Here is a 27817-nt window from a genome sequence, read left to right as displayed (position 1 = left end):
AGAGTTTCATAACTTAAAATGACCACCTAACCTCATATTTGAAATACCTCTTGTTCTAATCTTACTGTGACTTAAATATCTCTTTGCTGTGGAAGTGAACCACTCAGAAATTTTGGGGTTTCTATTTCTCAACCTCTGTGATCTAGCTTGAGTCTACAATCTGTGTTGTGGCAGCTCCACATTTTGGCATCACAACCCTGTGTGGCCTCAGACCAGTTACGTAACTTCTTTGCATCTCCCTATAGCTTTGCTCATTGCCGCAGTCTGGCTGGGCACGATTCAGGAGCCACTTGTCAAAAGAAACGAACTTTATTTTTAGAACCACACACACCAAACAAAACAGCTCCTCAGGAAAAACCCTCAGAGCCCAACTGCCACCACCGGCTCCCATAAGCCTCTCTCTCAACCACCAGCCTCTCCACCTCCCACAATCCTCCTGCTCTTGAGGCCGATTGGCTGGGTCACATGGGCAGAGCCAAAAAGTCCCCCAATGAGCAGCTCCGTGGTCTGAAAGGGCAGGGAAACAGCCCAATGAGCATCACCGCAGAGGAGCCAATCAGCTACATGTTGCTGGGGCCACTGTGAGCCAATCATCAGCTGGCAGTCTGAAAGGGCGGGGAAACAGCTCAATGAGCATCACCACAGAGGAGCCAATCAGCTAGATGTTGCTGGGGCCGCTGTGAGCCAATCATCAGCCGGCAGCTGGAAGTTTGCTGGGGCCCCTTCAGCTATGGCTCTCAACAACTCATAAAGGTGTACAATTCCTACCCTGTAACATTACTGTGCTGATTAAAGATCTATCCAAATTTTACCCATATTCCCAGACCCAAGCCAAATGTTATGACCTCCAAGGAGACATTTCTTACCATTCTTAACCCTCAATTATTCCTCTCTTATCTAAATTCAATCAGCACTTGGTCTGAGCCAAAAAATTCTATAGTAGTTTGCAGTGGGCACTAATTGTACCAAATTTGTTCCTTTTGTGTACTCAACTGGATTATAAGTAGCTTATTTTAAAATTCTTCTGTACCCCTTGAAAAGGGGCTGGCACAGTCATTATTCCAAAGTGGATTCAATCAATGCTTAGTGATTATTAATGGAGCAATTTATTAAAGTGGGGCTCTGCTCAATCCGTTGTTTTCATAACTCCATGCTGACAAAATTCTCCATGCTTTTTTTTTTTTAAATGCCTACCTGATCAAAAGAGAGTATATATTTCTTAAAAGTCAGAGTGTATTTTTTTTTATTTTGATACTGGGGATTGAATCCAAAGGCACTCAACCACTGAACCACATCCCCAGTCCTGTTTTGTATTTTATTTAGAGACAGGGTCTCACTGCATTGCTTAATGCCTCACTTTTGATGAGGCTGGCTTTGAACTCATGATCCTCCTGCTTCAGCCTCCAGAGCTGCTGACTCAAAGTATATTTCTTAAATACATACTATGTGGCAGGCATTTTTGTAGAAGGTGAGAGTATATTGTGAAAATAAAAAGACTGAGCAAATTTCTACTCTTGTGGAGTTTGCATTCTAATAATTAAAGAAAAATATAAAGTATTAGTAGTATATGAGAATGGGATAAACAATAAATAAAATTATAGAGCAAATTAAGGGGTACTGTTGTGTGGTGGTGTAGGTTGGGATGGAGTAGGAGAAATAGCCATATGGGGCCTCACTGAGAAGGTGATAGTGGAGGAGGGGAATGAACCAGGAAATTAAGGTATTATTAACTACGATGCAAATACCAAATATGTGCCAAATGCCCTAAGTGCTTATGAGATTATCCAGATTGATCTTTATAGAAATTATCTAGGCAGGTATGAGCCGTCCTTCCCATTTTAGAGTTAAAATAAACTGAGACCTGAGGGATTTGTAGGGTTCTTTGATGTTTAAGCTTTCTATATATTTAAGACAACTTAAATTGTCTTAAATTGCAGTAATTGTAACTAGTAGTTTCTTTTTAAACAATGCTACAGATGAAAGATGAAGGTTAGAAAATTAATTACACTTTCAATGCAGATCTGGGTTTACAACTCAGGTCCAAATCCCAAGTGCTACTCTTCCTAATGCTTCGGTTACTTGTTTACCAAGTATTCCTAAGTGTGTGCATCAATGATGACCCAGACTCCAGAAACTTAGGTTTTCATGGGGATGATAAACTGGTAAACAGACTAACAAAGCATTAAATATAATGACTGAGCTATATATAGAATTCTAGGGCCACCATCCGGGAAAGCTGAAGGATACACCGCCACTCTCCTTCAGAGTGCGACATCAAAACAGGTCGGTGTCATTCAGCTCACCCCCCAGACAGCGGGAATTCGCATAAAATCTCTCCTAGGCTTGCCGGGAGAGGGAATATCAAGCTGAACCTCCATACAGGCTAGGGGGAAACCAGAGACACCTGACCTCCAACCCCTCCTCCCAGTAGCAGCCAAAAGGAAACCTGGCTAGCCAGCGCTGGGGGAGGGGCAAGCAGAAAAAATCAAAGTGATAGAGTGCCAGGGATCCCAGCAGCCTGCAGCAGGGCCCGGAGAGCCAGGCCAACTGATTCGCGTGGCCTGCCCTGCGGCTACAGAAGGCGTGGCGCCTCAGTGAAGCCATTAATTGGCAAGCAGGGAGGTTAGGGAAGGCCATTAGGTGGAATCCCACCAGCCAAGCCCACACGGACCCTTGGGCCGAGCACGGGTTCTCAGAAGGGGAAGGAAGCGGTACAGTCCCATCCCCCACAGCGGACACTCTGCCGAGGCAGTCAGCGGCCACCATCCGGGAAAGCTGAAGGATACACCGCCACTCTCCTTCAGAGTGCAACATCAAAACAGCGGACACTCCATCCAGGCAGTCAGTGGCCACCATCCGGGAAAGCTGAAGAATACACCACCACTCTCCAACAGCTTGCAACATCAAAACAGCCAGCAGCAGGACCCCGGAGATCCAGGCCAACTGATTCGCGCGGCCTGCCCCGCAGCTACAGAAGGCGTGGCGCCTCAGAGAAGCCATTAATTAGCAAGCAGGGAGGTTAGGGACTGCCATTAGGTGGAATCCCGCCAGCCAAGCCCACTGCCCACGCCCGGAACAGGCCCAGCGATCTGCCAGCATTGTAGTCACGACACCCCAATTGGAATAGGGACAGAGCAGAGCCGCCTTCCACTCCCGGAACAGGCCCAGAGAGCCGCCAGCGTGGTAGACACGTCACCCCAATTGGAGTAGGGGCACAGCCACCGCCCGCACCTGCAAGGGAGACTTTTCAAGTATACAAGAGCAACATAAATAAATAGGGGGTAAATTTCAAAACACAACAGTTGCACCAAGCAGAAAGAAACGCGAGCAGTATGAAAAGACAAGGAAAGAAAGGTCCACAAGCAATGCAGGTCAACTCAACTTTAGAAGAGGTAATAGCTGCAACAGATGGAATATCAGATAAAGAGTTCAGGATATATATGCTTCAGATGATCTGGAGTCTCAAGGAAGACATGAGACAGCAAAATCAGACAATGAAAGATCACATTGACAAACAAATCCAGGAAGTAAAAGATCAATTTCACAGGGAGATAGAGGTAATAAAAAACAAACAAATTGAAATTCTAGAAATGCAGGAAACAATAAACCAACTTAAAAACTCAATTGAGAATACTACCAGCAGAGTAGATCACTTAGAAGAGAGAACATCAGACAATGAAGACAAAGTATTTCAACTGGAAAAGAACATAGACAGCTCAGCAAGTCTGCTAAGAAACCATGAGCAGAACATCCAAGAATTATGGGACAATATCAAAAGACCAAATTTAAGAGTCATTGGGATACAGGAAGGCACAGAGCTCCATTCCAAAGGAATAAACAGTCTATTCAGTGAAATGATACGAGAAAACTTCCCAGAATTGAAGATTGAGACAGAATCCCAAATCCTAGAAGCCTACAGGACGCCGAATGTGCAAAATCATAAGAGATCCACACCTAGACACATTATAATGAAGATGTCCAACATACAGAATAAGGAGAGAATTTTAAAAGCTGCAAGAGAAAGAAAGCAGATTACATTTAGGGGTAAACCAATCAGGATAACAGCTGATCTCTCAACACAGACTCTGAAAGCTAGAAGATCCTGGAATAACATATTTCAAACACTGAAAGACAATGGGCTCCAACCAAGAATCGTGTATCCGGCGAAATTAAGCTTCAGGTTAGAAGATGAAATTAAAACCTTCCACAATAAACAAAAGTTAAAAGAATTCGCAGCTAGAAAACCATCTCTTCAAAAAATCCTTGGCAAAACATTACAGGAAGAGGAAATGGAAAACAACATTGAAAACCAACAATGGGAGGTAGGACAGTAAAGGGGGGAAAGTAGTCAAAGAGGATAACAAATCAGGTTTAGTAACATCAATAAACAAATATGGATAGAAGAACAAACCATATCTCAATAATAACCCTAAATGTTAATGGCTTAAACTCACCAATTAAGAGACACAGGCTAGTAGAATGGATCAAAAAACAAGACCCAACAATATGCTGTCTACAGGAGACGCATTTGATAGGAAAAGATATACATAGACTGAAGGTGAAAGGTTGGGAAAAATCATATCACTCATATGGACCGCGGAAACAAGCAGGAGTGTCCATACTCATATCTAATAAAATAGATTTCAAGCCAAAGCTAATCAAAAGGGATATAGAAGGACACTTCATACTGCTCAAGGGAACCATACACCAACAAGACATAACAATCATAAATATATATGCCCCAAATAATGGTGCAGCTGTATTCATCAAGCAAACTCTTCTCAAGTTCAAGAGTCTAATAGACCAACATACAATAATCATGGGAGACTTCAACACACCTCTCTCACCACTGGACAGATCTTCCAAACAAAAGTTAAATAAGGAAACTATAGAACTCAATAACACAATTAACAACCTAGACTTAATTGACATATATAGACTATACCACCCAACATCAAGTAGCTACACTTTTTTTCTCAGCAGCACATGGAACCTTCTCAAAAATAGACCATATACTATGTCACAGGGCAACTCTTAGACAATACAAAGGGGTAGAGATAATACCATGCATCTTATCTGATCATAATGGAATGAAACTGAAAATCAATGATAAAAGAAGAAAGGAAAAAGCAAGCATCACCTGGAGAATGAACAATAGGTTGCTGAGTGATCAATGGGTTTTAGAAGACATCAAGGAGGAAATTAAAAAATTCCTAGAGTTAAATGAAAACACAGACACAACATATCGGAATCTATGGGACACATTGAAAGCAGTTCTAAGAGGAAAATTCATTGCTTGGAGTTCACTCCTCAAAAAAAGAAAAAACCAACAAATAAATGATCTCATACTTCATCTCAAAATCCTAGAAAAAGAAGAGCAAAACAACAGCAAAAGAAGTAGAAGGCAAGAAATAATTAAAATCAGAGCTGAAATTAATGAAATTGAAACAAAAGAAACAATTGAAAAAATTGACAAAACTAAAAGCTGGTTCTTTGAAAAAATAAATAAAATTGACAGACCCTTAGCCATGCTAACGAAGAGAAGAAGAGAGAGAACCCAAATTACTAGCATACGGGATGAAAAAGACAATATCACAACAGACACTTCAGAAATACAGAAGATAATCAGAAATTACTTTGAATCCTTATACTCCAATAAAATAGAAGATAGTGAAGGCATAGATAAATTCCTTGAGTCCTATGATCTGCCCAGATTGAGCCAGGAGGATATAGACAACCTAAACAGACCAATAACAATAGAGGAAATAGAAGAAACCATCAAAAGACTACCAACTAAGAAAAGCCCAGGACCGGATGGGTATACAGCAGAGTTTTACAAAACCTTTAAAGAGGAACTAACACCAATACTTTTCAAGCTATTTCAGGAAATAGAAAAAGAGGGAGAACTTCCAAATTCATTCTACGAGGCCAACATCACCCTGATTCCGAAACCAGACAAAGACACATCAAAGAAGGAAAACTACAGACCAATATCTCTAATGAACCTTGACGCAAAAATCCTCAATAAAATTCTGGCGAATCGGATTCAAATACATATCAAAAAAATTATACATCATGATCAAGTAGGATTCATCCCTGGGATGCAAGGCTGGTTTAATATACGGAAATCAATAAATGTTATTCACCACATCAATAGACTTAAAAATAAGAACCATATGATCATCTCAATAGATGCAGAAAAAGCATTCGACAAAGTACAGCATCCCTTTATGTTCAAAACGCTAGAAAAATTAGGGATAACAGGATCATACCTCAACATTGTAAAAGCAATCTATGATAAGCCACAGGCCAGCATCATTCTGAATGGAGAAAAATTGAAGGCATTCCCTCTAAGATCTGGTACAAGACAGGGATGCCCTCTCTCACCACTTCTGTTCAACATAGTCCTCGAAACACTGGCCAGAGCAATTAGACAGTCAAAAGAAATTAAAGGCATAAAAATAGGAAAAGAAGAACTTAAATTATCACTATTTGCAGATGATATGATTCTATACCTAGCAGACCCAAAAGGGTCTACAAAGAAGCTATTAGAGCTAATAAATGAATTCAGCAAAGTGGCAGGATATAAGATCAACACGCATAAATCAAAGGCATTCCTGTATATCAGCGACAAATCCTCTGAAACGGAAATGAGGACAACTACTCCATTCACAATATCCCCCCAAAAAATAAAATACTTGGGAATCAACCTAACAAAAGAGGTGAAAGATTTATACAATGAAAATTACAGAACCCTAAAGAAAGACATAGAAGAAGACCTTAGAAGATGGAAAAACATACCCTGCTCATGGATAGGCAGAACTAACATCATCAAAATGGCGATATTACCAAAAGTTCTCTATAAGTTCAATGCAATGCCAATCAAAATCCCAACAGCATATCTTGTAGAAATAGATAAAAGAATCATGAAATTCATATGGAATAATAAAAGACCCAGAATAGCAAAAACAATACTAAGCAGGAAGTGTGAATCAGGCGGTATAGCGATACCAGACTTCAAACTATACTACAGAGCAATAGTAACAAAAACAGCATGGTACTGGTACCAAAACAGGCGGGTGGACCAATGGTACAGAATAGAGGACACAGTAACCAATCCACAAAACTACAACTATCTTATTTTTGATAAAGGGGCTAAAAGCATGCAATGGAGGAAGGATAGCATCTTCAACAAATGGTGCTGGGAAAACTGGAAATCCATTTGCACCAAAATGAATCTGAATCCCTATCTCTCGCCGTGCACAAAAGTTAACTCAAAATGGATCAAGGAGCTTGATATTAAATCAGAGACACGGCATCTGATAGAAGAAAAAGTTGGTTATGATCTACACGATGTGGGATCGGGCTCCAAATTCCTCAATAGGACACCCATAGCGCTAGAGTTAACAAATAGAATCAACAAATGGGACTTACTCAAACTAAAAAGTTTTTTCTCAGCAAAAGAAACAATAAGAGAGATAAATAGGGAGCCTACATCCTGGGAACAAATCTTTACTCCACACACTTCAGATAGAGCCCTAATAACCAGAATATACAAAGAACTCAAAAAATTAGACAATAAGATAACAAATAACCCAATCAATAAATGGGCCAAGGACCTGAACAGACACTTCTCAGAGGAGGACATACAATCAATCAACAAGTACATGAAAAAATGCTCACCATCGCTAGCAGTCAGAGAAATGCAAATCAAAACTACCCTAAGATACCATCTCACTCCAGTAAGACTGGCAGCCATTAGGAAGTCAAACAACAATAAGTGCTGGAGAGGATGCGGGGAAAAGGGCACTCTTGTTCATTGCTGGTGGGACTGCAAATTGGTGCAGCCAATTTGGAAAGCAGTATGGAGATTTCTCGGAAAGCTGGGAATGGAACCACCATTTGACCCAGCTATTCCCCTTCTCGGTCTATTCCCTAAAGCCCTAACAAGAGCATGCTACAGGGACACTGCTACATCGATGTTCATAGCAGCTCAATTCACGATAGCAAGACTGTGGAACCAGCCTAGATGCCCTTCAATAGATGAATGGATAAAAAAAAAATGTGGCATTTATACACTATGGAGTATTACTCTGCATTAAAAAATGACAAAATTATAGAATTTGGAGGGAAATGGATGGCATTAGAGCAGATTATGCTAAGTGAAGCTAGTCAATCTTTAAAAAACAAATACCAAATGACTCCTTTGATATAAGGGGTGTAAACAAGGACAGGGTAGGGACGAAGAGCTTGAGAAGAATATTTACAGTAAACAGGGATGAGAGGTGGGAGGGAAAGGGAGTGAGAAGGGAAATTGCATGGAAATGGAAGGCGATCCTCAGGGTTATACAAAATGTCATATAAGAGGTAAGGAGGGGTAAGTCAAGAGAATACAAATGGAAGACATGATTTACAGTAGAAGGGGTAGAGAGAGAAAAGGGGAGGGGAGGGGAGGGGAGGGGAGGGGGGATAGTAGACAATAGGACAGACAGCAGAATACATCAGACACTAGAAAGGCAATATGTCAATCAATGGAAGGGTAACTGATGTGATACAGCAAGTTGTATACGGGGTAAAAGCGGGAGTTCATAATCCACTTGAGTCAAACCGTGTAATATGATGTATTAAGAACTATGTAATGTTATGAACGACCAATAAAAAAAATAAAAAAAAATAGAATTCTAGTAAATTTCTTAGGATTTTCTATATGCAAAAGATTATATTATTCACAAATAAAGATAGTTTTATTTCTTCTTTTCCAATCTGAATGCTTTTTATTTCCTTTTCTTTCCTAAATGCCCTTGGCTAGAACTTGATGAAAAGTGGCAAGAGATGAGATCTTACATTTTGTTCTGAAACATCGGGAAATTATCAGTCTTTCACCATTAAATGCAATCCTATCTGTGAATTTTTGTGGATACCTTTTATTATATTGAGAAAATTCCCTTCTGTTCTAATTTGCTAAGATGTTGTCATCGAAGGGGATCTAAAGGGGTTCCAGAAAGGGGGGAGTCTCAACTCAGGATAATGGGGTTATTGAAATATGTGATGGAAAAGAGTTTCAGCATGTGATCAGTTAATGAGGAAGAGAGATTTATTTAGTAAAGCAAGGAATACCCATTCAAGGGAGAACACAGGCCATCTTGAGAGTGAGACAGGGCTCTGGAGTTCTCAGATTCCTTTTTTAAAGGAAACTTGGTTTTATACTCTTTTATTGCTGAGTAATATTCCATTGTGTATATATGCCACACTTTTTTTTTTGCAGGTAAATGGATGGAGTTGGAGAAGATAATGCTAAGTGAAGTTCACCAATCCCCCAAAACCAAATTACGAATGTTTTCTCTGATATAAGGAGGCTGATTCATAGTTGGATAGGGAGGGAAAGCATGGGAGGAATAGACGAACTCTAGAGAGGGCAGAGGGGTGGGAGGGGAAGGGAGGGGGCATGAAGTAATTAATGATGGTTGACTGTGATGATAATTATTAGTCCAAAGTACAGGTATGAAGACATGAATTGGTGTGAATATACTATGTATTCAACCAGAGAGGAAAAATTGTGCTCTATATGTGTAATAAGAATTGTAATGCATTCTGCTGTCATATATAAATAAAAAACAAAAAGTAGCTAAAAAAATACTATAGAAGATAAAACAGAAAACAAGTTACATTTACAAGCTTTGATATTTAGGATAATTAAGTGGTATATCTAAAATGCTATAAACTATTATCTATATAAGTATTAAAAAAAAGAAACTTGGTGAGTGTTGGTCATGGGAAGTCTGTGGGATGACATCAGTCTGGTGATCACATGAGGGTTTACGTCCTTCTGGCTATTCTCAGTTTCCTTAGGTTGATGTCTTTTCCATTATATGTTTAGTAGATGATGTTGAGGATGTACCAGGTGTTTTAGGTTTCTGAAAAAATAACTTGGTTATAGGCTTTATATCTTCCTTTGTTCAATCTATTCTAAAAATGAATTTATTAGTGGGCTAATTAATGGCACACAGGGCAATTTCATAAGGGTGAATTTCTAGTAACTTTAAGATTATGACTAAAAATTCAGACATTTCTCAGAAATTTGGGAGTAACAGGTTTAGAGGGAGTACTAGTTTTGGGAGTAAAGGTATGATGAGTTTTAATGCAAGACATTTATATTAAAGCTATATTTCTTTTTTTCCTTCCTTTTGTGTCTTTTGTACATATCTTCCCATTTCTTTTGTATTTTACCAAATTATCATGAAAGAAAGTTGACTTTGGTTAAATATTTTTTGCATTTTTTATCCTTTATTCTATTAATATGGTGAGTCACATTGGTTGATTTCATAAATTGAACCAACCTAGCTTTCTTGGGATTAATTTCACTTGTTCATAGTTATATTTTGCTAGATTTAGTTAACTAAGATTTATTGGGTGTATCTGCCCATATTCACAGGGGATATTGATCTGAGGTTTTCTTATGGTGGTATTGTCTGGTTGCAATATCAGGATGATGCTAGCCTCAGAATAATTGGCAAATATATCTTTTTCTTCTGTTTTTTGAAATAGTTTGTGAAAGTTGACATTAATTCTTCTCAAATAACTTTTAGTAGATTGTATGTCTCAAGTAATTTATCCATTTTGTACTTAAGTTGTCAAATTCTTTGATATACAACTATTTATAGCATTCCTTTATAATATTATTTATTTCAGCATAATCAATAAGTACTAACGTCTCCTCTTTCATTCCTAATTTCAGCAATTTTATTATTTTCCTTTTTTTCAGTTTTTCCCTTGTCTGGTCTGGCTAACATTTTACCAAATCTTTTACTCTTCAAGGATTTGGCTTTTAGTTCTGCATTGTTTTTCTTTCACCATTCATTGGGAGGCCAGGGTATGTGAAACCAAGATTAAATGAAACATAAGCACCATCCAGGAAGGTCAATGTGTGTTCCAGGGTAACTGAGAATACACAATGTTTATATTAGGCTCCAGGAATACAATGTTTCAATACAGGAAGAGCAGAGAAAGTACACAAGATCATGCCCCTTGGAATGTGTTGGTCCCACACATTCCAATGAATTTACTCAGCTGCTGATGTGAATAATGAGCACCTAGTGCACAGTGGAAAGATCCTGATCCATCCATGTATTTCTGTCTGAAAATCAGAAATCTGAGGGTGAGTTTGGGGCCCTTGGTACACAAGCTTAAGCAGTGCTAAGAAGTAGCACTATGTCTGGAAAAGCAAGAGTTGTTCCTACCCAAGACCATGAATCTAGTACAGGCTGTGAGCACATTTTCTCTCTTATTAAGGAAGTAGAAGGCTTTGGATTATTTCTAGAATCTTGAAAAAGTTGACTTTGACAATTATTAATTTTTTAACCAATTTTATAATGGCTTTTATGGTGGAAAGAATTTTCAGCTTTTTATTGTATTCCACTGATGTCACTCAAACTAATTAAATTTTAAAATTACTTAATTTTTTTTTGTTACATGGAATATTCTTTAGTGCTAAAGCAAACATAAAAATCTGGAAGTGGAGACTATCAGGTTAAGTGAAGGTAGCCAAACTCAGAACTCAAAGTTGAATATTTTCTCTCATATTGGAAGCTAGAGTAAAATTAAGGAAGAGGGAAGATTAGATTACACAAAGAACCAATCAAGTACAAATTATTAGACAAGCAAAGGAATTCTACTAGAGGAAGGAGAATGGAGTGAGGGAAAGGGGGGAAGGAAAATGGGGAGAAATCATGAACTGAAATTGATTTCCATGCATGTATGAATTTATTGGTATGAAACCAACGATTATGTGTAAACATAAAGCTCTAATAAATAAAAAGCAAAGATAAATGGGTAACAACAAAGAACACAGAGAGTAGAAAAACCAGATGTGGAAAAATAGCAAAAATTCTGCTAACCATAACCAATATTTTCTTTTGAGTTAATTAGCTCTTGGAGTGCATTGGGTAGGTAAACAAATAGCAATAAATAAAAAAGTTTAACAGGCATTATCTTTATAAGTCACCATAAAATTATTATAAAACAGGTTATTGATTACTAACAAGTTTCTAAGTGCTTATGGAAGATATAGAATTTGGAATAAAGTAAGCAAACATGAGAAGACAAAATTAATAAATTTATTGAGCATATACATAGGTTCTATAGATAGTATGTAATAAATGCTGTGCAATTGAAAAAGCTAAAGATTTCAAATCAATGAGTTAAGAACTATTCATCTTTCAAAATTTATATTGTATGTGTTACACAATGCAATGAATAATTCATTTAAATACAACTCTTCTTGTGCTTTTATTTTCTTTATTGTTTTCATTTTTTCTTTAGTTGATTTTGAACTACCTGACATGATGTCAGGAATATAAAAGAAAAATCCAAAGCCTGAGTATCAGCAGTTCTTGTGAATTGAAGACTGATATAAATGTAGTGTCTCTAAAACAGAAACATATTATGATAGAGTGATAGAATTTACATCAGAATAAAAACATACAGGTAGATTTTAGATGATTAATAGCTGAGATCTGGCAAGAACCCCATCTATTCCCAATAATACAGGTACTATGTTAGTCAGATTTTCATCTCTGTGAAAAATGCCCAAGAAAAACAACCTAAAGGAGGAAAAGTTTGTTTTTGTTCATGGTTTCAGAGGTTTCAGTCCATGGTCAGCTGAGTGGCTCCATTGCCAGAGCATTATGGTGAAAGGTGTGACCAAGGAAATCTGCTCAGTTCAATTCAACCAGGGAGGGGAACAGAAAAGGGGGCCAGGGGTCAGGGACAAGATCTAGTCCATAAAGGCACATCCCTGTGACCTACTTTCTCCAACCATGCCCCATCTGCCTAGAGACTCTACCTCCTTCTACTAGTCCATTCAAATTATTAATCCATCAGATGGATCAATCCACTGATAAGGTCAGAGCCCCCATTATTTAATCACTTCCCCAAAGCCCCACCTCTAGACATTGCTATCTTGAGGACCAAGTCTTCAGCACATAAGCTTTTGGGAGACATTCCAAATCTGGACAAAATCAGGTACCTAGAAAGGAGGATATGTTAGACCTAGAAAAATGGTTATGAAAGTTGTTGACTTAGGTTATTTGGTTAAGCCTTGGATTAGATAACAAAGCCCCAGGAAGCCTATAGAACTCAAGTCCATAGCCAGGGTTTTGATGTCCCCTTCAAGAGTACACACCCAGTGACCTAATTTCCTCCCACTAGTCCCCACCATTTAACAATCTAACCACCTCTCAACATAGCCACAGGCAGGGAACCAAGCTTTTAATGCATTGGACTTTGAGGAATATTCCAGAACCAAATAATAGCAAAGAAAGAAATGAAGTTGCACCATGGATAAACATTTCTAGGCTTTCGTAGCTAGTTAACATCCGTGGCTCCAGTTTTTCTTGAAAACTCAGAAGACCTTAATGCATTCGCAAGCAGCCCAAATCAGCTTTTTGGTTAAGCCAGTCCTCCCCACCCTTTCTATCATCTTACCCTTGTTCACTGCATTTTTAAAATTTACCTTCCAACATGATTATTAGCAATAAATGCTGCCAAGAGCTAAAGTGAAATAAGAACTGAAAAGTCCTAACTTTACAGAGATAGAATATAAAACTGAGGTTTTTTACATGCCTAACATGTATCTGTTTTCTATGTAAAATTGTAAGTTCACTTTATTTGTTAAATGAAAAGTAAATTTTATTTGTTAAGAGTAAAATAAACAAACAAATAAAGAACCAAAAAAAAAAAAACACCAAAAACAAAACTCAAGCCCATATAAGGATTATTGCAAAGTGAGAATGCAAGCTCTTGCCTCTGCATACCTGACACTTAACCATAAACCACATGACAATTTTTAGAGGTCTTACTTTTTCTGTGAATTCTCAGGTTGCTCTTAGGGTCACCCATGCAAACACTATGGGATAGGGAATCTGTAAAAAAGAGTACAAGATTATTTATTCAAATAATAAGTAAAGCATTTACTCAGTATTTATTGATTTATCTTTTCTTTCAGTCAACATATTTATCAAGTCTCATGTCTTCATGTAATTTGGAGGAGACAGGAAATAAATGAATGGAGTCAGTATTTTTTACATAATATGAAACAATTTTTTTTACATGAGAAAGAATGTGATGACAGATTATTAGGTGTCAGAGAGAATCTCATGATGAAATGATATTAAGCTGATATCCAAGAGATTATTAACAGCAAGAGGTAAATGAAGGGCTGGGGATGTGGCTCAAGTGGTAGCTCGCTCGCCTGGTGTGTGTGCGGCCCGGGTTCGATCCTCAGCACCACATACCAACAAAGATGTTGTGTCCGCCGAGAACTAAAAAATAAATATTAAAATTCTCTCTCTCTCTCTCTCTCTCTCTCTCTCTCTCTCTCTCTCTCTCTCTCTCTCCCCTCTCTCACTCTTTAAAAAAAAAAAAAATCTGTCTTCTCAAACAGCTATCATTTCTTTATAAAAAAAAAAAAGAGGTAAATGAACTTACCAAATGGTACTTTAGGTAGGTATTCTTCCTCCTTATGCATCTTTCCTTGGGTAACATAACACACTCTCTAACTTGGCATAATGCTGTGTGAGTAAGTGATTATGTATCTTTGAACATGTGGTTATGGTGTGGTGGCTTGATGGATCCATACTTGAGGCATGCATTTCAGATAAAGCTTTTAACCTCTCCCTTGGAAGGGGTCTTCCCTTCTCCAAAAATTCCTAAGGATGCGTCTCTGTAAGAGCCCTCTGCCGCAGTCTGGCTGGGCACAAAATAACCGAGCCGCCACGAGGCACTTGTAGGTTCAAACAGGAACTCCTTTATTGCCCAAACTCCATGGGCACTCCACAGGCGCTTCCTGGGAACTCTCCCAGCTCTCAACTGGGCTCCGTGCGAACTCAACGGGAACTCAACGGGAAACTCCGGGAGAACTCAAAAGTAGAGGGCTCCCAGGCAGCAGGAGCTGCCCTATTGCCGGACAGCAGGGGTCCATATATAACTGAATACACAGCCTGCCCCAATCCAGCATCACCCAGTCACAGCAATTATACACAGCTTAACTTAATTATCATCATCTTCATGGCTCGCTGGCGTCACCTCTCAACCACTCCTTCTGGCAATACCAGGCGCCATCCCGACTCAGCTGTGGCTCTCAACACCCCTGGAACTTCTTAGAGCATATTCTCTTCAGAATTGCTCTGATTACAACAACAATTGAATCACATTATTTTGATCACTGCTCTGAAAAGGAAAACCTGGTTTCTTGACTAGCCAATTATTTCCTTGTCTTTACACAACTCACTACAGCTCACCTGAGTAATAATTAAGACACAACCTTCCAGAGTCCTACTAGCTAACTTACTCAATAATATAGAAATAGAGTCCAAAATGTTAGTCCTTTTTTTTCTTTTGTATTTCATTACCACATGAAGCAAAGAGTACTGTAGCATTTTATGGGGATCTCACTTCTGATGTGCCTGTGTTGTACAATAATAATCCTGATTGAAGTTTCCATGGTTTGCTGGTTTTCGAAAAAATTTTTTTATTATTATTTATGCTACCCATGATCATTTTACAAAATGCTATACTATTGTCCCGTGTGGAGGGTCCAAGTATCGTTAAGAAGCTGAGCTGGAGGAACTGGCCATTCCTGCCCTTTGGTCAGGCACACTGAAATCTGAACAGTCTTTGTAATTGCTCTACTGTGCACTCTGCATTCAAGATCAGCCCAGGACTGGAGGGGAACATAAAGACGGCAGGCTGTGATGTTGAGTGGGCCAACTTTCCACTGGAAAGTGGAGGTGGAAAATTAAAGTCTTTCCACATGAGTGACATAGGAAGAAAAACACATTTCCAAAGGAGCGTTCCAGAGGACAGCCAGAAACCAAGATCTCACAGAAAGATTTTGAATAATTGGCAAAAGAAAAAAAAATAGCTTCAGACTGATGAGATTGACGAACACATATTTACCCTTTTAATCTTGTGTGCTTTGTATTTTTCATGACTCTTAGAAATGAGTAAAAAATATTTTGCAGGCTCACTACTTGATCAAGACTTTTCATTACTTTTACCGTTGCTCTCTGACTATAAATAACCAGGAGAGAAGACTCTAAACTGCTTATAATTGGTTTGGTTTCTCTCAATTTGACCCAGGGACTCCTAGCATGTTGTGTTTTCTACTTTACTTCGTGTTTATCTTTGTGATCAGACATTGATTGCAAGAAGAAGAAGACAAAAAAAAAAAAAGACAAATATTCACAGGATAGAAAAGGGGGTGCAGTGAGGGGAGAAACACAAATTTTCCTTAAATTATCAAAGTAGTTTGAATGAAAGTGATTTTGTTTTATCTTATTTTATAATTTTACTTGTGCATATAGTTCAGGTTTTTTTTGTTGTTGTTGCTGTTGTTTTACGGTTGAGTTGTTCCAAAATGTGGTTGTGAATGTGATGATATTGCACATTTGCAAATCACACATACAGGGAATCTCGGAAAAACTGACTACTTTCTTCTGGAAAGAATTCAGGTGAAGATGGGGCTCATGGGGATAGGATGGGCAGCTCTACAATCTCAGTGCCACTGGGTTCCCCTGGATGTGAAACAGATCTGACATCAAATTGGATTACTTTGAGGCATTCCTATTTAAAAGAAAACACTTTTTGTGTACATCCCTTTTCACAAAATTATTTACGGAGAAAATGCAAAATGAAATCAGAAGATTCTCCTGTTCTTTGCCTCCAAGATATTATTTCCAAATTTCCTTTTGTTTACTTAATTAAAAAATTGGTGCATTATAATTAAATATAATAGTGGATTCGTTGTTGCATATTCATGCTGTGAAGGTTTTACTTTGTAAAATATTGTTATTATTTGAATCACCATTGATAATTACCTTATTTCCTTAAAGTGAATGATGGTAGGTTTGTTTATAAAAGAGGACCTGTTTAAATGTTCAAGCATCCTTCAGGAGGACTGTGTAGGGATCACAGGAAAGGATTAAAGCAGGACCCAGACTTTAAGGAACATCTCAGTAGATGAATGATAACCATAAGAATAATGGAAGAAGCGGGTAATGTAGGTTTAATTTAGGTAGAGATGAGACTAACTTGAGTTAGGCACTCATTCATTCATTCAATCCTTTGTTCAAATGTGTATGTAGAGTTCACTTTCTGTGCTGGGCACTGTGCTGGGTACTAGAATTATAGAGTTGAGTGACACAGTCTTTGTTCTTGTCTACTTTATAGTCTAAAGGGACTTGGTTGGGACAATAATAAACAATAATTTCACAAAAGGGAGATAAATTTTATAATAGAGTTGGGCACAAAGTATAAGGGGCATAAGAAGTGGGATATCAAAAATAGTAATGGGAAGAAATAGAGAATGATAGTGGCAGTATTTGCAGTAGGGCCATCTCAGGGAAGAATTGTGAAAAAAGCTAAATTCGTCACTGGGTTCATTTTTCTTTATCAAGGCACATTTTCTCTTCTTTCTGTGCTTATCTCCATAGAGATGTTCAAACTCTGGTGCATGGATTCATCTTAGAGGAAAGCAATATAAAAAACTAATAAGGTCTGGATGCCTCAATGTTCTACCATTCTCATAAGTGTTTGCTTCACATACTTTGACCAAGTTGACATATTACAAAAGGATGATTGCAGAAACAAATATGAGATCCCAACTGTGTTCTATTAAATCAGGCATTACAGAGATTTGCACAAATGTAGTAGTGCTGTTCTTTTCACTGTTTTTTTTTTTTAATTTTAGAAGATAGTGACTTTTCTTAAAAATATGTTATTTGTGTTATGTAATGGGTTTATTTTTATTGTTATTAAAATAATTTATTTTAAAACCAACAAATGTTTTATACACTCTATTTTTGCAATATGGTATACACCAGTAGGTATGACTCTCATAAAAAAAGCTTTTGGGGATCCTCCATATATTTTAATAATTAAAGGGAACTTGAGACAAAAAGAGCTAAGAGACATTGTTGTTATCAAAATAGAAGACTTTGAATTCTTGTACCATCTAGGAATGTGGCCTTCAGCTAATTAGGAAGCATCCTAGAATCTCAATTTGCTCATCTATAGCATGTACTTTTTAGCATATCTACCTCGTGGGGTCATTATAAGGATTAGTACAATATCTTTTAAATTTATGTAGATCATGTTTGATAAATACTATCTGCAGGAAGATCCAGGTCCGGGAAACATAAGCATTCTGGTCACAAGTTTGTTGATGGGATACACATAATTCACCTTTGTTTATTCATGTTCTGAATGGACCAATCTTCAGGACATTTCCATTCATTCTTTCATTGTACACAAGTTGTCTGTAGCAACTTTCAGTTAATAACTGAAGGACTCCAGCAATTCAGGTGAATAGATTTCTTGGATAGTAAATAAGAGCTTGTATTTCTAACTACCTGAAATTATTAACAGTCCTTCTTATTCCTACAATCTTTTGTAAATTCAGGTACATTACATTAATAATAAAACCTTCAGTGATGACAAGACTTCTAACAGGGCCTGTGCTAAACCTATAGAAATGACTCCTGAAAGTATTTTCAACTGGATCAAATTGAGTTTAGGAGCTGAAAATTTAGGCAAACAGGTAGTGACAGAAAAATGTAGTGTGCTGCCCCACCACACACACATTCCCATGGGAAAAAGGCCCTTTTCCTCCCTGGGTCCTTTAATTTTTTTCTAATTGTTATGGATCCTGAGGATACTGGGCATTTCCAGAAGCACCCTACTATAGAGTCATGACATTGCTGTCAATGTTTCAAAAATTATTTTCATTCATTTCACAGTTTTTTCTTGTAAATAAGAATTATGCTCATAAATTAGAAATTATTTTCTTAAAACGTTTCTGAGAGGATAGGCATGTGTGATACTTTCAAGGAGAGTATCACTCTCTGTTTAAAAATACTGAGTCCTCAAAATAACAAAATAGAAATAGACCATGACCCAAGCTGATTGCACACAGACCACCACCTGGAATGAAAGGGACACTGGTTTGCACAGAACAGCAGGGTTACCAGCTGAAGAATTTAAAGATCCAAAAAAAATGCAGACAGAAGGGCACTAAATACCTGTTGTGGGGTAAATGGTGCCCTTCACAGTATATACTCACATCAAATTCCTGCGATCTGTCAATGTGATCCTTTTTGGAAAAAAGGATCTTGGCAGATGTCATTAGGGATCTTGAAATGAGATCACCTGAATTTTCCAGGTGGTCCCTTAACTCCAATGACAAGTGCCCTTAAAATAAGAGAGACACAAAGGAGAGACAGAGGAGGAGGCAATGTGACCACTGAAGTAGAAACTGGAGTGTTGCAACCATAAGAAATGTCAGCAGCTATCAAAATAGAAAGAGAGGACTGGAGATGGGGTTCAGAGGTAGAGTGCTTGCCTAGCATGGGTGAGGCACTGGGTTCAAACCTCAGCACCACATAAAAATAAATAAATAAACGCCTATCAACAACTAAAAAAACATTTAAAAAAGTAGAAAGAGACAGCAGATTTGCCCCTAGAGCCCCCAGAAGGAGTGGGGCCTTATGAATACCTTGATTTCAGACTTCTCACTGCTCTCATTGTGACAGAATAAATCTGTGGTGTTTTAAGTAAAAGGATTAAAAAAAAATGTGGACTATTGAGCCATCTGCCTGATATCTCAATTTTGATACTAGTTAAGAAATTACGATTTTATGAAGCATCAACTCTTTTATTGTGAGTTGGAGTTAGTGTTCTTTTGGGAATTAATTCTAAAATATGCAAGCTGAGAATTCTGCCTTAGGATTTTTAATATAATCATCAAAGCTGTTCTATTTTTTTTCCCAAGTAGCAATTGATGTAGCAACATAGTGTTTTAGTATTAAGGAAATGGAGGCAATTAGTCCAATAAAACTTTAGAATGGTTCCTTAATTGGCTAAGTGCATTCAAGAAGTGAATTTACTTTACAAACAGCAGGAAAATGTAAGCTCATTTTACAGAAACCATTAACTTTGATATAGCTCACCTGAAATGTATTCCCTGCATCCCTATCTCAAATGTAAATACTAAAAATTGTATCATTTTAAACCTATACTCCTGCAATCTGCATCTTTTATTTAATATTTTTGGAGATTTATCTATGTTGATAGTTACTTGGTTTTGCTCACTTTAATTTCTCTTTAGTATTTCAGTGAATTAAGATACCATACATTAATTATCCATTCTGTTGACGTACAGTTAGGTTGGTTAGAAATATTTCAAATAATACAGGAATTACTTTTCATACTTTTTTTTTTTTTATTGGACGTTCATAACATTACATAGTTCTTAATACATAATATTACACGGTTGATTCACGTGGATTATGAACTCCCGCTTTTACCCCGTATACAAATTGCTGTATCACATCAGTTTCCCTTCCATTGATTGACATATTGCCTTTCTAGTTTCTGATGTATTCTGCTGTCTGTCCAATTCTCTACTATCCCCCCTCCCTTCCCCTCCCCTCCCCTCCCCTCCCCTTTTCTCTCTCTACCCCTTCTACTGTAAATCATTTCTTCCATTTGTATTATCTTGTCTTGCCCCTCCTTTCCTCTTATATGACATTTTGTATAACCCTGAGGATCGCCTTCCATTTCCATGCAATTTCCCTTCTCACTCCCTTTCCCTCCCACCTCTCATCCCTATTTAATGTAAATCTTATTCTCAAGCTCTTCGTCCCTGCCCTGTCCTTGTTTACTCCCCTTATATCAAAGGAGTCATTTGGTATTTGTTTTTTAAAGATTGACTAGCTTCACTTAGCATAATCTGCTCTAATGCCATCCATTTCCCTCCAAATTCTATGATTTTGTCGTTTCTTAATGCAGAGTAATACTCCATAGTATATAAATGCCACATATTTTTTATCCATTCATCTATTGAAGGGCATCTAGGCTGGTTCCACAGTCTTGCTATCGTGAATTGAGCTGCTATGAACATCGATGTAGCAGTGTCCCTGTAGCATGCTCTTGTTAGGGCTTTAGGGAATAGACCGAGAAGGGGAATAGCTGGGTCAAATGGTGGTTCCATTCCCAGCTTTCCAAGAAATCTCCATACTGCTTTCCAAATTGGCTGCACCAATTTGCAGTCCCACCAGCAATGAACAAGAGTGCCCTTTTCCCCGCATCCTCTCCAGCACTTATTGTTGTTTGACTTCCTAATGGCTGCCAGTCTTACTGGAGTGAGATGGTATCTTAGGGTAGTTTTGATTTGCATTTCTCTGACTGCTAGCGATGGTGAGCATTTTTTCATGTACTTATTGATTGATTGTATGTCCTCCTCTGAGAAGTGTCTGTTGAGGTCCTTGGCCCATTTATTGATTGGGTTATTTGTTATCTTATTGTCTAATTTTTTGAGTTCTTTGTATATTCTGGTTATTAGGGCTCTATCTGAAGTGTGTGGAGTAAAGATTTGTTCCCAGGATGTAGGCTCCCTGTTTATCTCTCTTATTGTTTCTTTTGCTGAGAAAAAACTTTTTAGTTTGAGTAAGTCCCATTTGTTGATTCTATTTGTTAACTCTAGCGCTATGGGTGTCCTATTGAGGAATTTGGAGCCCGATCCCACATCGTGTAGATCATAACCAACTTTTTCTTCTATCAGATGCCGTGTCTCTGATTTAATATCAAGCTCCTTGATCCATTTTGAGTTAACTTTTGTGCACGGCGAGAGATAGGGATTCAGATTCATTTTGGTGCAAATGGATTTCCAGTTTTCCCAGCACCATTTGTTGAAGATGCTATCCTTCCTCCATTGCATGCTTTTAGCCCCTTTATCAAAAATAAGATAGTTGTAGTTTTGTGGATTGGTTATTGTGTCCTCTATTCTGTACCATTGGTCCACCCGCCTGTTTAGGTACCAGTACCATGCTGTTTTTGTTACTATTGCTCTGTAGTATAGTTTGAAGTCTGGTATCTCTATACCGCCTGATTCACACTTCCTGCTTAGTATTGTTTTTGCTATTCTGGGTCTTTTATTATTCCATATGAATTTCATGATTCTTTTATCGATTTCTACAAGATATGCTGTTGGGATTTTGATTGGCATTGCATTGAACTTATATAGGACTTTTGGTAATATCGCCATTTTGATGATGTTGGTTCTGCCTATCCATGAGCAGGGTATATTTTTCCATCTTCTAAGGTCTTCTTCTATGTCTTTCTTTAGGGTTCTGTAATTTTCATTGTATAAATCTTTCACCTCTTTTGTTAGGTTGATTCCCAAGTATTTTATTTTTTGGGGGGATATTGTGAATGGAGTAGTTGTCCTCATTTCCGTTTCAGAGGATTTGTCGCTGATATACAGGAATGCCTTTGATTTATGCGTGTTGATCTTATATCCTGCCACTTTGCTGAATTCATTTATTAGCTCTAATAGCTTCTTTGTAGACCCTTTTGGGTCTGCTAGGTATAGAATCATATCATCTGCAAATAGTGATAATTTAAGTTCTTCTTTTCCTATTTTTATGCCTTTAATTTCTTTCGTCTGCCTAATTGCTCTGGCCAGTGTTTCGAGGACTATGTTGAACAGAAGTGGTGAGAGAGGGCATCCCTGTCTTGTACCAGATCTTAGAGGGAATGCCTTCAATTTTTCTCCATTCAGAATGATGCTGGCCTGTGGCTTATCATAGATTGCTTTTACAATGTTGAGGTATGATCCAGTTATCCCTAATTTTTCTAGAGTTTTGAACATAAAGGGATGCTGTACTTTGTCGAAAGCTTTTTCTGCATCTATCGAGATGATCATATGGTTCTTATTTTTAAGTCTATTGATGTGGTGGATAACATTTACTGATTTCCGTATATTGAACCAACCTTGCATACCAGGGATGAATCCTACTTGATCATGGTGTATAATTTTTTTGATATGTATTTGAATCCGATTCGCCAGAATTTTATTGAGGATTTTTGCATCAAGGTTCATTAGAGATATTGGTCTGTAGTTTTCTTTCTTTGAAGTGTCTTTGTCTGGTTTCGGAATCAGGGTGATGTTGGCCTCGTAGAACGAATTTGGAAGTTCTCCCTCCTTTTCTATTTCCTGAAATAGCTTGAAAAGTATTGGTGCTAGTTCCTCTTTAAAGGTTTTGTAAAACTCTGCTGTATACCCATCCGGTCCTGGGCTTTTCTTAGTTGGTAGTCTTTTGATGGTTTCTTCTATTTCCTCTATTGTTATTGGTCTGTTTAGGTTGTCTACGTCCTCCTGACTCAGTCTTGGCAGATCATAAGACTTAAGGAATTTATCTATGCCTTCACTATCTTCTATTTTATTGGAGTATAAGGATTCAAAATAATTTCTGATTATCATCTGTATTTCTGAAGTGTCTGTTGTGATATTGCCTTTTTCATCCCGTATGCTAGTAATTTGGGTTCTCTCTCTTCTTCTCTTCGTTAGCATGGCTAAGGGTCTGTCAATTTTATTTATTTTTTCAAAAAACCAACTTTTAGTTTTGTCGATTTTTTCAATTGTTTCTTTTGTTTCAATTTCATTAATTTCAGCTCTGATTTTAATTATTTCTTGCCTTCTACTTCTTTTGCTGTTGATTTGCTCTTCTTTTTCTAGGATTTTGAGATGAAGTATGAGATCATTTATTTGTTGGTTTTTTCTTTTTTTGAGGAATGAACTCCAAGCAATGAATTTTCCTCTTAGAACTGCTTTCAATGTGTCCCATAGATTCCGATAAGTTGTGTCTGTGTTTTCATTTGACTCTAGGAATTTTTAAATTTCCTCCTTAATGTCTTCTAGAACCCATTGATCATTAAGCAACCTATTGTTCATTCTCCAGGTGATGCTTGATTTTTCCTTCCTTCTTTTATCATTGATTTTCAGTTTCATTCCATTATGATCAGATAAGATGCATGGTATTATCTCCACCCCTTTATATTGTCTAAGAGTTGCCCTGTGACATAATATATGGTCTATTTTTGAGAAGGTTCCATGTGCTGCTGAGAAAAAAGTGTAATTACTTGATGTTGGGTGGTATAGTCTATATATGTCAATTAAGTCTAGGTTATTAATTATGTTATTGAGTTCTATAGTTTCCTTATTTAACTTTTGTTTGGAAGATCTGTCCAGTGGTGAGAGAGGTGTATTAAAGTCTCCCATGATTATTGTATGGTGGTCTATTAGACTCTTGAACTTGAGAAGCGTTTGCTTGATGAACATAGCAGCACCGTTGTTTGGGGCATATATATTTATGATTGTTATGTCTTGTTGGTGTATGGTTCCCTTGAGCAGTATGAAGTGTCCTTCTTTATCCCTTTTGATTAACTTTGGCTTGAAATCTATTTTATTAGATATGAGTATGGACACTCCTGCTTGTTTCCGCAGTCCATATGAGTGGTATGATTTTTCCCACCCTTTCACCTTCAGTCTATGAATATCTTTTCCTATCAGATGCGTCTCCTGTAGGCAGCATATTGTTGGGTCTTGTTTTGTGATCCATTCTGCTAGCCTGTGTCTCTTAATTGGTGAGTTTAAGCCATTAACATTTAAGGTTATTATTGAGATATGATTTGTTCTTCCAGCCATATTTGTTTATTGATGTTACTAAACCTGGTTTGTTATCCTCTTTGACTACTTTCCCCCCTTTACTGTCCTACCTCCCATTGTTGGTTTTCAGTGTTATTTTCCATTTCTTCTTCCTGTAATGTTTTGCCAAGGATTTTTTGAAGAGATGGTTTTCTAGCTGCGAATTCTTTTAACTTTTGTTTATCATGGAAGGTTTTAAATTCATCTTCTATCCTGAAGCTTAATTTCGCCGGATACACGATTCTTGGTTGGAACCCATTTTCTTTCAGTGTTTGAAATATGTTATTCCAGGATCTTCTAGCTTTCAGAGTCTGTGTCGAGAGATCAGCTGTTATCCTGATTGGTTTACCCCTAAATGTAATCTGCTTTCTTTCTCTTGCAGCTTTTAAAATTCTCTCCTTATTCTGTATGTTGGACATCTTCATTATAATGTGTCTAGGTGTGGATCTCTTATGATTTTGCACATTCGGCGTCCTGTAGGCTTCTAGGATTTGGGATTCTGTCACATTCTTCATGTCTGGGAAGTTTTCTTGTATTATTTCACTGAATAGATTGCTTAATCCTTTGGTTTGGAGCTCTGTGCCTTCCTGTATCCCAATGACTCTTAAGTTTGGTCTTTTGATATTATCCCATAGCTCTTGAATGTTCTGCTCATGGTTTCTTAGTAGACTTGCTGAGCTATCTATGTTCTTTTCAAGTTGAAATACTCTGTCTTCATTGTCTGATGTTCTATCTTCTAAGTGATCCACTCTGCTGGTAGTATTCTCAATTGAGTTTTTAAGTTGGTTTATTGTTTCCTGCATTTCTAGTATTTCTATTTGTTTGTTTTTTATTACCTCTATCTCCCTGTGAAATTGATCTTTTACTTCCTGGATTTGTTTGTCAATGTGATCTTTCATTGTCTGATTTTGCTGTCTCATGTCTTCCTTGAGACTCCAGATCATCTGAAGCATATATATCCTGAACTCTTTATCTGATATTCCATCTGTTGCAGCTATTACCTCTTCTAAAGTTGAGTTGACCTGCATTGCTTGTGATCCTTTCTTTCCTTGTCTTTTCATACTGCACGCGCTTCTTTCTGCTTGGTGCAACTGTTGTGTTTTTGAAATTTACTAGCCTGAAATCACCTCTTCCGTAACTGAATGAGCTGTGATCAGTAGAACATGGGGATGATTACATCATCTCTTTGAAATGGCGGCTGCTGTCCTCCTCTGTGGTCCGACCAGTGTCTGGAACCAAACTGGACCACTTCTCTCCTCTGTCTCAAAGCTGACACTCCGCCCTAAGCGCTGCCAAAGTCCTAGCGCCAAACCGCTAGAGGCCGTTCACAGACTCAGCCCTGCAGGGCCCAGATCAGCCGCCGCCGTGACCGGCAGGATTGTGTTCCTGATCCGAGTTGCTCCGAACTGGCTGGAGGGGGGTGGGGTGGTAGGAGTGTGGATCCTAGCGCTGAACCACCTGAGGCCAATCCCAGACTCAGCCCTGCAGGGCCCAGATCAGCCGCCACCGTGACCCGCGGGATTGTGTCCCTGATCCGAGTTGCTCCGAACCGGCTGGAGGGGGGTGGGGTGGTAGGAGTGTGGATCCTAGCGCTGAACCACCTGAGGCCAATCCCAGACTCAGCCCTGCAGGGCCCAGATCAGCCGCTGCCGTGACCGGCGGGATTGTGACCCTGATCCGCTTTGCTCCGAACCGGCTGGAGGGGGGTGGGGTGGTAGGAGTGTGGATCCTAGCGCTGAACCACCTGAGGCCGATCCCAGACTCAGCCCTGCAGGGCCCAGATCAGCCTCCGCCGTGACCAGCGGGATTGTGAACCTGATCCGCGTCGCTCCGAACCGGCTGGAGGGGGGTGGGGTGGTAGGAGTGTGGGTCCTAGCGCTGAACCGCCTGAGGCCGATCCCAGACTCAGCCCTGCAGGGCCCAGATCAGCCGCCGCCGTGACCGGCAGGATTGTGTTCCTGATCCGGGTTGCTCCGAACCGGCTGGAGGGGGGTGGGGTGGTAGGAGTGTGGGTCCTAGCGCTGAACCACCTGAGGCCGATCCCAGACCCAGCCCTGCAGGGCCCAGATCAGCCAAAGCCGTGACCGGCAGGATTGTGTTCCTGATCCGAGTTGCTCCGAACCGGCTGGAGGGGGGTGGGGTGGTAGGAGTGTGGGTCCTAGCGCTGAACCGCCTGAGGCCGATCCCAGACTCAGTCCTGCAGGGCCCAGATCAGCCGCCTCCGTGACCGGCAGGATTGTGTTCCTGATCTGGGTTGCTCCGAACCGGCTGGAGGGGGGTGGGGTGGTAGGAGTGTGGATCCTAGCGCTGAACCGCCTGAGGCCGATCCCAGACTCAGCCCTGCAGGGCCCAGATCAGCCAACTCCGGGACCGGCAGGATTGTGTTCCTGATCCGAGTTGCTCCGAACCGGCTGGAGGGGGGTGGGGTGGTAGGAGTGTGGGTCCTAGCGCTGAACTGCCTGAGGCCGATCCCAGACTCAGTCCTGCAGGGCCCAGATCAGCCGCTGCCGTGACCGGCGGGATTGTGACCCTGATCTGCGTCGCTCCGAACTGGCTGGAGGGGGGTGGGGTGGTAGGAGTGTGGATCCTAGCGCTGAACCACCTGAGGCCAATCCCAGACTCAGTCCTGCAGGGCCCAGATCAGCCACTGCCGTGACCGGCGGGATTGTGAACCTGATCCGCGTCGCTCCGAACCGGCTGGAGGGGGGTGGGGTGGTAGGAGTGTGGATCCTAGCGCTGAACCACCTGAGGCCGATCCCAGACTCAGCCCTGCAGGGCCCAGATCAGCCGCCGCCGTGACTGGCAGGATTGTGTTCCTGATCCGGGTTAGTCCGAACCGGCTGGAGGGGGGTGGGGTGGTAGAACCGTCTGAGGCCGATCCCAGACTCAGTCCTGCAGGGCCCAGATCAGCCGCTGCCGTGACCGGCGGGATTGTGAACCTGATCCGCGTCGCTCCGAACCGGCTGGAGGGGGGTGGGGTGGTAGGAGTGTGGATCCTAGCGCTGAACCACCTGAGGCCGATCCCAGACTCAGCCCTGCAGGGCCCAGATCAGCCGCCGCCGTGACTGGCAGGATTGTGTTCCTGATCCGGGTTAGTCCGAACCGGCTGGAGGGGGGTGGGGTGGTAGGAGTGTGGATCCTAGCGCTGAACCACCTGAGGCCGATCCCAGACTCAGCCCTGCAGGGCCCAGATCAGCCGCCTCCGTGACCGGCAGGATTGTGTTCCTGATCTGGGTTGCTCCGAACCGGCTGGAGGGGGGTGGGGTGGTAGGAGTG

This window comes from Urocitellus parryii, chromosome 7 (genome assembly GCF_045843805.1).
Source record: "Urocitellus parryii isolate mUroPar1 chromosome 7, mUroPar1.hap1, whole genome shotgun sequence".
NCBI classification, from domain to species: Eukaryota; Metazoa; Chordata; class Mammalia; order Rodentia; family Sciuridae; genus Urocitellus; species Urocitellus parryii.
This window is presented reverse-complemented; position numbering follows the sequence as displayed.